The sequence below is a fragment of the Myxine glutinosa genome, chromosome 6 (assembly GCF_964187855.1).
Source record: "Myxine glutinosa chromosome 6, kmMyxGlut1.1, whole genome shotgun sequence".
Lineage (NCBI taxonomy): Eukaryota > Metazoa > Chordata > Myxini > Myxiniformes > Myxinidae > Myxine > Myxine glutinosa.
Genome location: NC_136266.1, coordinates 126,650,287 through 126,663,586, shown reverse-complemented (window position 1 = coordinate 126,663,586; position 13,300 = coordinate 126,650,287). Strand labels below are relative to the sequence as shown.

General features: G+C 44.6%; 1 protein-coding gene across 3 annotated transcripts in view; it reads right to left on the bottom strand.

The window, feature by feature from the left end:
- LOC137430269 (progranulin) overlaps window positions 1-11,094 on the bottom strand; it is a 107,952-nt gene extending 96,858 nt beyond the window's left edge. Inside the window, exon 1 of one of the 3 annotated variants that reach the window (XM_078780500.1) lies at window positions 10,846-11,094. The gene's annotated coding sequence lies outside the window, so the exon portion shown is untranslated. Of the gene's footprint in view, window positions 1-9,181; window positions 9,384-10,845 lie in introns of those variants that run through there. The other 2 variants (XM_078780501.1, XM_078780506.1) reach the window with 2 other exon arrangements.
- Between the last annotated feature and the right edge of the window lie 2,206 nt (window positions 11,095-13,300).

The following is a 13,300-nucleotide window of genomic DNA, read 5'->3' as shown; positions in this document are numbered from 1 at the left end:
TTGTCATCTGGGAACTGTCCTGTTATCTTTTTTGATCGGAATGAGAACAGTTCCTTCTTGTTATCAACGTTCGCCAGAAACTTCTGCCAATTTCCTGGGATTTTGGCAGTACCAGATACGCGTTGTCAGGTGCCTGTTCCTCGTTTTTCCCTTGTGTCTCCTTTGATTGTGTCAGTGCACGATACTGGTCCCAGACAATGTCTACTCTTGTCGATCTTTTCAAGTCGTGGCGAACTCTTGGGCAGAATACCTTGTCGAAATATGAATCAAAGGTGTTTCCTTGGACAGTTGTACCAGGAAGTGAGTGTATCAGTACTCCACCGTCAAAAAACAATGAAGTCGGAAACATCTGGCGCAACAAGCTCCGAGTCGACAGAAATGGCGCTACTTGTACTGGCTTCCACGATATATACCAACAAATCTGACTTGGAACAAGAGTTGAGGGATCTTCCGGATGACAACGCAGGTGGGTATGGGGAAGATTTGTGACGAAAGAAAATCCTTCAAATCCCCCCCTCCCCCAATTTTTTTTAATGAGTGCTTGACACTCGAACCAAAATTGTTCTATATGCCCTTGCCTTCAAATTGGTACTGAAAACGAAACTTTTACATTAATTTGAAATGACGGGGTGTCTGAGCACCCCACTAATTCATTTCCGTGTGTGAGGCATGTTTTTTGTGGACTTCTACTGGAGCTTTCTGATGTGGCATGTGATGCAACAAAATGATCATTATGATCTCCTGAGTTGATTAGGCGAATTCAAAACAAATATTCCGGAAGAATTCCCATGTTTCTAAATGCGCGCCCTGTTAAGGTGTATAGAGAGCAGCTGAATGCGCCCTTCGACGGCATGGCATTATCATTACAAAAGAAATATCTAAAATAATTATAACATTGTAACAAAGCATATACAGTATTAATTAATATCAATTAATATTGAAAACAATAATAACAAGCGTTACGCCTCGGTCCCCCATCGTTGAAGTGATGTGAGTTGACAAAGTGGAAGACGCAAGGCGGCCATCTTGAATTTTGACGTGGCGACCCAATTTTCAATAACGTTCTCCCTTATGCCTGGACACACCCACACACCAGATTAGAAGTTGGTACTTTGCTTATTTTTCAAGATATTCCGCTCACAAGGTTCAGACATACATGGCAGCTGCCATCTTGGATTTTGACGTGGCGACCCAATTTTCAAAAGCCTTCTTCCTTATGCGTAGATACACCCACACACCAGATTAGAAGTTAGTAGTTCGTTTATTTTTCAAGATATTTCGCTCACAAGGTTCAGACATATATATGGTGGCGGCCATCTTGGATTTTGACGTGGCGACCCAATTTTCAATAGCGTACTTCCTTATGCCGAGACACACCCACACACCAGATTAGAAGTTGGTACTTCGCTTATTTTTCAAGACATTCTGCTCACAAGTTTCAGACATACATGGCGGCGGCCATCTTGGATTTGACGTGGCGACCCAATTTTCAATAGTGTTCTTCCTTATGCCGAGATACACCCACACACCAGATTAGAAGTTGGTACTTCGCTTATTTTCCAAGACATTCCGCTCACAATGTTCAGACATACATGGCGGCGGCCATCTTGGATTTTGACGTGGCGACCCAATTTTTAATAGCGTTCTTCCTTATGCCTAGATACACCCACACACCAGATTAGACGTTCGTAGTTCGTTTATTTTTCACGATATTTCGCTCACAATGTTCAGAAATATATATGGTAGCGGCCATCTTGTATTTTGACGTGGCGACCTAATTTTCAATAGCGTTCTTCCTTATGCCGAGATACACCCACACACCAGATGAGAAGTTGGTACTTCGCTTATTTTTCAAGATATTCCGCTCACAAGGTTCAGACATACATGGCGTCAGACATACATGGCGGCGGCCATTTGGATTTTGACGTGGGTTGCACCCACACACCAAATTAGAATTCGGTCCTTCGCTTATGCACACACGCACGGACGGACGGACGCATGCACGGACGCACGCACACACGGACGGAGGGGAAAACCACAGTCCCCCTTTCGCTCCGCGGTGCGACGGGGGACAATAATCGTAGCATCATTTTGGCAATAGTATAAAAACGAATGTATATAATACCTCCTAAGCCTAAGGCCTAAGAATGGCCTAAGCATAAAGGTAAGCCAATGCTCAAGCAGTACAGCAAGTAGGTATGCTACAAGTTTTTATAATGTTCTCAGACTTGCACCCACCATCACATATGTCTGTAATAGATAGACGGCTCCGAATGAAAACTGCAAGGCATACCAAGGTCTGTAAACGAAATCACGTGGTTCCACGCTACTACAGGGAGATTAATGTTGAAATGAAGAAAAACCGAATGAAAAAGCAAGCAATGGAAACAATGGCAGATCAGGCATCCAAAGCAAGGAAGGTAATGAGGAAGTAACTGTTGTGTGTGTCTATTTGAGGAACCATTGAGTTCCACATTCATCAATACACGTTGTCCGTGTGTTTTTAAAGAACGATATAGTTCCACTTCCACCCAATGATCTATTCGTTATCACTCCTTCCCAAAACTTCCCAAACTTCCCAAAACTCCCAACAACCCATGGGCAACTGCTTCCTTTAACTGCTTCCTAAAGCTGTTTAAATTTAGTTTTCACCTTTGTAATTTGTCGTTAAAGTTTAATTTACAGTCAAATGATAAAATATTTCATATACTTGTGTAAATTAAAATTGCAAAGCAGTCTTTGTCTATGTCTCTATGTGTATGCCTCTACGAAGCATGCCCATTTCGAATGTGTGCGTTTTACCTCTCTCCATAAGGGCTGATAGAATGGCCTAAAGATACGCACAATCGCCTCGAAGCTATTGTTTCACAGGCAGGATGATCCATCAATGTGTGTGCCGCATGTCATCCATCATCCATCGGATGGACATTAAATGGGAAACCCATCGGCAAGCATTCGTTGGTGGATGTCAATGACCCCACAGTGTCCTTCCTGAAGTGCAGGTGAGCCATCGCCGGCGCCATGAACAAATTCCTGCCCTAACCAGCAGAGGGCATTGTATCAGTGGCATGGCCACCCCCTCAGCCAATGGCGCTACCCCTCCAATGACGCTACCACTGTGCTGCACTTTAACGAAGAAGACTCCTCCCCATAAAGGGGGAGAGGATTTGGGGGCAGGATAGCTTAGAGGTATACACACTCGATTCTGAGCTGTCAAGCCTGGGGTTGACTCTCGAACCAGCTATAACCCGCCACTCTTGTGATTGGCATGTACAAGGAGGCATCAATCAGATGTATGCATCGTCCTTTAGATGGGCATTTAGTGGGCGGACATGTCTGCCAGCATTCGTCGTTGATGGACATTAAGGAGTCTAGTTCCTACCATTTCCTGTTAGTAGAACTTACCTTGTGCATTCACAAGCCCCAGATATGTCCTTCCGACCGGTGTTCAGAAGCACTCAAACCAGGTACGGTGTCTCCCGTCAACTCTTTCATTGTGCAGAGACACAGCCGAGCCTTCTCTTAGGTACTTTTCCAAGTATTTCCGGCTTCTTTTAGAAGCTTTGTGAGATATTTTAGTTGATCATCCTTATTGTGCACGCACAATACAAGTTCACATCACTTATGGCTTTTATGCTGACTGGATAGAGGGTCGGCCCATTCACGTGCACGCAACCGCGAAGCCGTCGCACGACCATTTTGAAACGTGCAAAGGGAACATATACATACATACGGTGAATATAGAAAAAAGACTCTTTTCGGTTCGTTTTGCATGGGATTTGGTTAATTAAGTCAACTAGGGCGTGCCCGTACGTGCGTGCCCGTACGTGCTTGCCCGTACGTGCTTGCAAAAGGAAAAAAGTTTTGAAACCACGTGCCAGAATTACGATTATTCACAATTTAGTTGTAATGGCCAATTATTCAATTATCGCAAACGTATTTTATCTTTTCGCAAGGGAAAACAAAGAAAAGAGAAGAGAACAACAACAACAACAACAACAAAAAAAAATTTTTGACACCACGTGTCAGAAACGACCACAGAATACGGAGCAAGAAAATATAGGCGAATGTGAGAGACCATAACTTGGGAAGCACAAATTCTCAATATTAAATTATTAACCTATCATCTTTAATAGAACTATATAATAGACCAATTAAACTAACGGTTGTTTTTATTTTCTTGTTTTTGGCAAAGTTAACATCCAGAGAGGCTGTGTATAGGCCAATCCCCCCCCCCCCTCTATTTACATGAAATGGTTTGGTCCATTCGCAAAGCCAAAGCGAACGGCTTGCGAGTACGGTGACCATACCTTGGGAACCACTTGTCCGATTAATTTCAAACCTTGAAAAGGCACATCCTCGGGTCCCCAGCAATATACCTGGCAAGTTTCAAGTATATCGGACTGGTAGTTGTCGAGAAACAGCGGTCGCATACAGACAGACACACACACACACACACACACACACACAGAGATTGCTGGAATTATATAGAGATAGAACTATAATAGACCAATTAAACTAACGGTTGTTTTTTTTTTTTCTTGTTTTTGGCAAAGTTAACATCCAGAGAGGCTGTGTATAGGCCAATCCCCCCCCCTCTATTTACATGAAATGGTTTGGTCCATTCGCAAAGCCAAAGCGAACGGCTTGCGAGTACGGTGACCATACCTTGGGAACCACTTGTCCGATTAATTTCAAACCTTGAAAAGGCACATCCTCGGGTCCCCAGCAATATACCTGGCAAGTTTCAAGTATATCGGACCGGTAGTTGTCGAGAAACAGCGGTCGCATACAGACAGACACACACACACACACACACAGAGATTGCTGGAATTATATAGAGACTAGGGCGTGCCCGCACGTACGTGCTTGCCCGTACGTGCTTGCCCGTACGTGCGTGCAAAAAAACATGCGTGCAAACAACAACAACAAAAAAAAACTTTGAAACCACGTGGCAGTAACGACCACAGAACCCCCCCCCCCCCTCTATTTACATGAAATGGTTTGGTCCATTCGCAAAGCCAAAGCGAACGGCTTGCGAGTACGGTGACCATACCTTGGGAACCACTTGTCCGATTAATTTCAAACCTTGAAAAGGCACATCCTCGGGTCCCCAGCAATATACCTGGCAAGTTTCAAGTATATCGGACCGGTAGTTGTCGAGAAACAGCGGTCGCATACAGACAGACACACAGACACACACACACACACACACACACACACACACACACACACACACACACACACACACACACACACACACACAGAGATTGCTGGAATTATATAGAGACTAGGGCATGCCCGTACTATATCTATATCTAAAATTATATCCCCCCCTCTATTTACATGAAATGGTTTGGTCCATGAAATGTTTTGGTCCATTCGCAACGCCAAAGCGAACGGCGAACGCTTTACATGAAATGGTTTGGTGCATGAAATGTTTTGGTTCATTCGCAACGCCAAAGCGAACGGCGAACGGCTTGCGAGTACAGTGACAATCCCCCCGGGGTTTTAATTAGTTTTAAAACATCGTTTAACGCCAACATAGCGCCAACATAGTTTGCCGACGGGAAATAAATGAATACGCTCTCAAATGTGCCATCCGAGGCAGAGTGTGTTCGCCACGTTCGGCACACGCGATAGCTCGCTGCTCTCTGATTGGTTGAATCGTTTTTTGGACATAGCTCGGTAAGTAATTGTCCGATTAATATGAAACCTTGAAAAGGCACATCCTCGGGTCCCCAGCAATATACCTGGCAAGTTTAAAGTATATCGGACCCGTGGTTGTCGAGAAACAGCGGTCACAGACAAACAAACGTACAAACGTACAAACAAACACACAGAGATTACTGGAATTATAGATAGACTAGGGCATGCCCGTACTATATCTATATCTAAAATTATATCCCCCCCCCTCTATTTACATGAAATGGTTTGGTCCAAAGCGAACGGCTTGCGAGTGGTGACAATCCCCCCCCCTCTATTTACATGCAATGGTTTGGTCCAAAGCGAACGGCTTCCGGAGTTTGGTAAAGAAATCGCCATCGCGTGCACAAACGCGCAGGAAAGCGAATGAATCGCAAATTCGTTTTTATTAGTTGTAAAACATAGTTTAACGCCAACATAGTTTGCAAACGTGAAATAAATGAATACGCTCTCAAATGTGCCATCCGAGGCAGAGTGTGTCCTCCACGTTCGGCACACGCGATCGTTCGCTGCTCTCTGATTGGTTGAATCGTTTTTTGGACATAGCTCGGTAAGTAATTGTCCGATTAATATGAAACCTTGAAAAGGCACATCCTCGGGTCCCCAGCAATATACCTGGCAAGTTTCAAGTATATCGGACCGGTAGTTGTCGAGAAACAGCAGTCACAGACAAACAAACAAACGTACAGACGTACAGACAGACAGACAGAGATTACTGGAATTATAGATAGATGAGGCACATGAGCTTTAGTTTATGGGGTTTGGCAGTGAAAGCTAGCCGAGGGTGACATGGGGTCATTTTGTATTTCTCTCAAATCTTTCATAAATTCCCTGCATTTGTTCTTTTGTATTTGCAAAAAAAACACCGATTTTATTTTGTTTATGTCTGATTTGGGATTCAAATTGAAGCCGTTTTATCTTGTTACATTGCATATCCAAAGACGAGCTTTTTTCAATATTCAGATGTTGGTTTTCTCCCAGAGATTCCCTCAGTTAATATTCCCTCTCAAACTGTCTCATCTATAGCTTCAAACTGGTAAGTTCATATAATGTTGTTGTGTCAGTCGATGTTGTTGGTTCAACTTGATTGTTCAACTTGTAAACCAGCAGAATACCCAACCTCTGGGTGGGTAGAGTTTGTGCATTACTTGCTGATAAGGTATGCAAGAAGTCTCTTTTAATGATTGAGTGGTGTGTGCTTAAAGGAGTCTCAATGTCTAGAGGTCTAAAGAGTCTAAGATGTTGTCTAAAGGGTGTAAAGGTTCAAAGGTGTAAGTGGTCAAAGGGATCTATAGGGATCTTAAGTGTCCTAAAGGTCTAAAGGGTATGTTCCAATAATAATTATAGGGTCTAAAGGGGTTTAAGGGATTTTAAGGATTTCAAGGCTCTCTGGATCTCTGGGGTCTGACACGTGTAAGGGATCTAAAGTGTCAAAAGGGTCTGAAGGGATTAAATGGTCTGAAGGGTCTTAAAGGGTCGTCACGTCTAAAATGTCTAAGGGGTCTAAAGGGTGTCAAGCTCTAAGAGGTTGAAGAGGAAATCCGCTTGCTGTCCCAATGTAGTTTATTTCTCTTATACATTATAATGTGTCGAAATAAAGTTTCCTCTGGTTAAATATTGAAATAGAAACAATTTTTTTGTTTGTGGAGCACTTCATAAAAAAGTATGTCTTCGTCACTACAATTATGGATGACAATCGTACAAGAGAAAAGCTGTTGGGAAGTTTTCTAAATGAGGAGTTAGGTTCTGTTTTCAAAAATCTGCAATGAGTGCTCTTTGGTCAGACCAACGCACGCCACGGGCATGGAAAAATTGCAACAAAGTTCCGTTTTTTGAAACCTTATATTTTTTCAAAATTGAAACTAAAACGGCACTCGTTACCCTCGCCAGAGGAGAGGGTATTGCATTTGAGTCCATTTGTTTGTTTGTTTGTTTGTTTGTCTGTTTGTCTGTTTGTCTGTTTGTCTGCACAGAATAAATATGATTTTCTCTGCAACCATTGGTCCGATCAACAGGAAATTTTCACCATAGGTGCAACTCCACCTTTAGAATGTTCTAATGATAATTATGACGTCATAAGTCACGTGGTTCGGCCGCCATCTTGGAAAAACCGAAAAACTTTGCACCTCTATATCTCCGAAAGCGCTGAATAGAAAAAATTAAGACATACCTCATTGTAAAGAACTCTCCATGGGGGAATGAAATATGTTAATGATGATGTCATAGGTGCCTCCATTATGACGTCATAATTCGACAAGTACAAAACTTCATCCGATGTAAGATGAAATTTCTTGAGCGTCCTGTAGGCATAAATTGGTTAAGAAAAATATATATTGATGACGTCATAGGTCACATGGTTCGGCCGCCATCTTGGAAAAACCGAAGAACGTTGCACATCGATATCTCCAAAAGCGCTTCATAGAAAAAATTGAGACATGGCTCATTGTAAAGAACTCTCCATGGGGAATAAAATATGTTAATGATGATGTCATAGGTGCCTCCATTATGACGTAATAATTTGACTACAAATGTCTACAAAGTACAAAACTTCATCCGATCAAGATGAAATTTCTTGAGCATAATCTAGGAATAAATTAGTTTAGAAAAAAATTATGATGACATCATCGGTCACGTGGTTCGGCCGCAATATTTGTTTTAACACAATAGCCTTTAAAACAATGAAAATACATCCTGGCGAGGGTTCGCAATCTCTGATTGCTCTTTTTCTTGTTATGTTATGTGTTAGAGGGCACATACCTCCACCTGGTGAGCAGTTTACATTTTGTATCCCACTGATAGGCCGGATCTGGATTCGGACCTGAACCAAAATCGAATCAATTCTTCCTTATCACTCACCCAACCTCTCCACCAAATTTCCTCTGAATATGTCCATAACCTTTTGATCTGCCTTTTGATATCCTTCCCACAGACAAACAGACAGACAGACAAGGGTGAAAACATAACCTCCATGCACCTTTGGTGGCAGACGTAATGAGGATGAATCTGGATGATTCTGGATGAATCTGGAGAGTTGCTGAGTGACCACGTCAGTTCACCACTTCCCGAAGGATCCTCACATCCAAAGGCGGATTGAGGTCCTTGCGCCAGGCGAGTGGTGTGCCCACAGCAATCACAGAACAGATGCCATCTTTGGCCTAAAATCCTAAACCATGTGATGCCGGGAAATCTAACGGTACAAGAACTGCGAGCAATCGCTATCTCAAGCAGATTCTATTAGAGCCAAAAAATGAAACTTTCGGACAAGCAGGATGTGTCGGAGACCAAGTCGGGTTTCTGTATGTTTTATAAAATGCATCATAAACAAGAAGCAAATAGGCAATCGATAAAGTTATTCACTACGCGACAAGAAGTGCCCACAGGATGGATCAGCTGCAGTCAAGTTAACAAAATAGTTATGGGCCCGCATTTGCTCGACAGTGATACAACTAGGGGCAGATGAGAATCCCGACCTGACCTTGTGTGGCAGGTCCTGCAGAACACACCGCGACCCTCGAGCTAGGGGGTTGCACGAGCTTAGAGTCCCATGGCTCACGAAGGGCATGGAGGTGGAGGTGGATGGTATCCCCAGGTGCACTGTCTGCTCCTTATTGTTGATGCTCAGTCGTCTGGTACCAACTGCCAATGAACCACAGTCCACTGGTTTAACTGTCCTGTCTGCCCTGTCTAACTCCTCCCCTAACTGTTGTCTAAGTAGGAAGACTAGGTCCCCCTGCACCCCCCGGAGATATAATTCTAATCAGTGTTTCTAGATTGGAAAAAATGTGTAGAAAATGACTAGCTATGGCCCCAAGCTGAAAAAATGTCCCACATACCATTTTTATGCAAATTACTGCTGCCATTATCAAAAAAAGACTAGGTCCCCCTGCACCCCCCGGAGATATACTGAAACTGGCAGTGACTGGTGATTGAAATGCGGTGCCTTTTTGTGTTTCAGGTCGAGGTACGTGAACTCCCCACGATCTACAGCAACCAGGAAGAGACTGATACCAGGGTGGTTCTGTACCTCCATCATGCTGCTACCATCGGATACAAGAACGCTGTAGTCAGAACACCGGACACAGACATCCTCCTGATCCTGCTCCACCATGCCCACAACATCAAGCTGACGGTGTACCTGGATACAGGGTCAGGGAAGCATCGCCAACTTGTCAACGTCTCTGAGCTGGCAGAATCCCTGGGAGAGGACTACTGTGCCACTCTCCTGGGGTACTATGTGTTCAGCGGAGAAGACTGCACCAGTGCCTTCAAAGGGAAGGGAAAAGTCGGGCCCTTGAAAAAGCTGGAGAAGAATCCCAGGTTTCACAGGGCATTCGGTGAACTGGGTGACAACTGGGATGCCAACCCTGAGGTGGAGAGGCAGTTAGAAAAATTCACCTGTGTGATGTACGGCCAGAGTCGCGAGTCATCAGTGGACATTGTCCGTGCCAAGCTGCTACGAAAAATGGTGGGAGAGGACAAGACCCTCACATCCAAGTCCAAGGTTGATCTGGCTCGCCTTCCTCCATGCCAGTCTGCCCTGAAGCCGCACATCCAGCGTGTGAACCACCGCGTAGCATTGTACAAAAGAGCCGATCAACCTATCATCGAAAAGCCAAAACCTTATGAGGAGCAAGGATGGATAAGGACAAGTTCTATCATGATCTATGCCCTTCAAAACATGGGTCTAGACACCTTCATTTTTCAATTATCTGCAATATTGGCTGAGATATGTCAAAAATCGTTTTTTTGATAATGGCAGCAGTAATTTGCATACAAATGGTATGTGGGACATTTTTTCAGCTTGGGGCCATAGCTAGTCATTTTCTACACATTTTTTCCAATCTAGAAACACTGATTAGAAGTATATCTCCGGGGGGTGCAGGGGGACCTAGTCTTTTTTTGATAATGGCAGCAGTAATTTGCATAAAAATGGTATGTGGGACATTTTTTCAGCTTGGGGCCATAGCTAGTCATTTTCTACACATTTTTTCCAATCTAGAAACACTGATTAGAAGTATATCTCCGGGGGGTGCAGGGGGACCTAGTCTTCCTACTAGACTAAAGTCCTCTCTAACTGGTTCACGCTGCCCTCCGAGCATAAAAGTGCTCCTCCAGTCTGTCCGGAACAGTAAGGCATACCTAGCACTCCAACGCAGAATCCAGCGCCAGCTTGAGCGCAGCAGGTAGTCTCCAGAGAAGCGACGATGAACCAGCAACTGTTGACGAAACACTCAGGAGACACAAACCACGAATGGGCCTACTCCTTTATGGCCTGGCTTGTGGCGCATCGCCCAGCCGATGGTCGCTTCTGATCTGTTTGGATCGCCATGTTGCAGATTCACCCATGTATAATAAACCTACTGTGTGGAAGGTTCACCCTTGTATAATAAACGTGCTGTGTGGAAGATTCACCCTTGTATAATAAAAGTGCTGTGTTGAAGGTTCACCCTTGTATAATAAACGTGCTGTGTGGAAGGTTCACCCTTGTATAATAAAAGTGCTGTGTTGAAGGTTCACCCTTGTATAATAAAAGTGCTGTGTTGAAGGTTCACCCTTGTATAATAAACGTGCTGAGTTGGAATGGAGGTTCACCCTTGTATAATAAACGTGCTGTGTGGAAGGTTCACCCTTGTATAATAAAAGTGCTGTGTTGAAGGTTCACCCTTGTATAATAAAAGTGCTGTGTTGAAGGTTCACCCTTGTATAATAAACGTGCTGCGTTAGAATGGAGGTTCACCCTTGTATAATAAACGTGCTGTGTGGAAGGTTCACCCTTGTATAAGAAACGTGCTGTGTGAAAGGTTCACCCTTGTATAATAAACGTGCTGTGTGGAAGGTTCACCCTTGTATAATAAACGTGCTGTGTGGAAGGTTCACCCTTGTATAATAAACGTGCTGTGTGGAAGGTTCACCCTTGTATAAGAAACGTGCTGTGTGGAAGGTTCACCCTTATATAATAAACGTGCTGTGTGGAAGGTTCACTCTTGTGTAATAAACGTGTTGTGTTGGAATGGAGGTTCACTCTTGTCTAATAAACGTGCTGTGTTGGAATGAAGGTTCACTCTTGTCTAATAAACGTGCTGTGTTGGAATGAAGGTTGACCCTTGTATAATAAACGTGCTGTGTTGGAGTGGAGGTTCACCCATGTATAATAAACGTGCTGTGTTGGAGTGGAGGTTCACCCTTGTATAATAAACGTGCTGTGTTGGAGTGGAGGTTCACTCTTGTATAATAAACGTGCGGTGTTGGAGTGGAGGTTCACCCATGTATAATAAACGTGCTGTGTTGGAGTGGAGGTTCACCCTTGTATAATAAACGTGCTGTGTTGGAGTGGAGGTTCACTCTTGTATAATAAACGTGCGGTGTTGGAGTGGAGGTTCACCCATGTATAATAAACGTGCTGTGTTGGAGTGGAGGTTCACCCTTGTATAATAAACGTGCTGTGTTGGAGTGGAGGTTCATCCATGTATAATAAACGTGCTGTGTTGGAGTGGAGGTTCACCCTTGTATAATAAACGTGCTGTGTTGGAGTGGAGGTTCACCCTTGTATAATAAACGTGCTGTGTTGGAGTGTAGGTTCACCCTTGTATAATAAACGTGCTGTGTTGGAGTGGAGGTTCACCCATGTATAATAAACGTGCTGTGTTGGAGTGGAGGTTCACCCTTGTATAATAAACGTGCTGTGTTGGAGTGGAGGTTCACCCTTGTATAATAAACGTGCTGTGTTGGAGTGGAGGTTCACCCTTGTATAATAAACGTGCTGTGTTGGAGTGGAGGTTCACCCTTGTAGAATAAACGTGCTGTGTTGGAGTGGAGGTTCACCCTTGAGATTTTCCCAGTGAATGTTTTTTATCGCAGTATTAAATGGCACATGAAATATTCCTCGTATAAAACATAATAGACCAAACAGGGCGTTTCTCACATTGATTAACCAGAAACTGCATTTTTATGACTTGTAATAAAATAATGTTATTAAAATTTGTTGCGTTTGGAAGATGACCGAAGTATTTATAAAAGGTAACCATTAACAATCAGTCACGGTTATGGTAAATACAGTATTGAAGCGCGGTGCTACGCGCGCTACTTGCTTACCAAGGAGGAAGCGGACAACGCGGTAAATTAAAAGAGTCTTTATTGAAAGAGCCTTACTGTAGCACTGCCGTGCTCGGGTCTGTGTGCCCCGTGTATATCCTGAGGCCACGCCTACCCCTCGGGCATGGCCGCCGCCCACTTTGTGCGCGGAATGATGCCATCACGCTAGTGAGCTTTCGTGTCCGCCACACGCGCCCCCCCAGAATTCCCGCGCACCTGGAGGGTTAGTTTGCGGGGCAAACGGATGACCCGGCCGAAGCGCCCACTGGCGACTGGCAGCGTCCGGGGTGCAGGGATGCCCGCTGGAATGCCTCCGGCTGCACCCGGGATGGGTGCGGAACCGGGGGGCGGCGTGCCGGCGGGGCCGGGCAGTGCCGGGGGTCCGCCCGCAGGGGGGGGCGGCCCCGACGCGGGGGCCGAGCCACCAGCGGTGGGTGGTCCACGTCGAGGTGGGCCGGCTTGAGGCGGTCCACGGAGACGCGGTCGGGAGTACCACCGATGT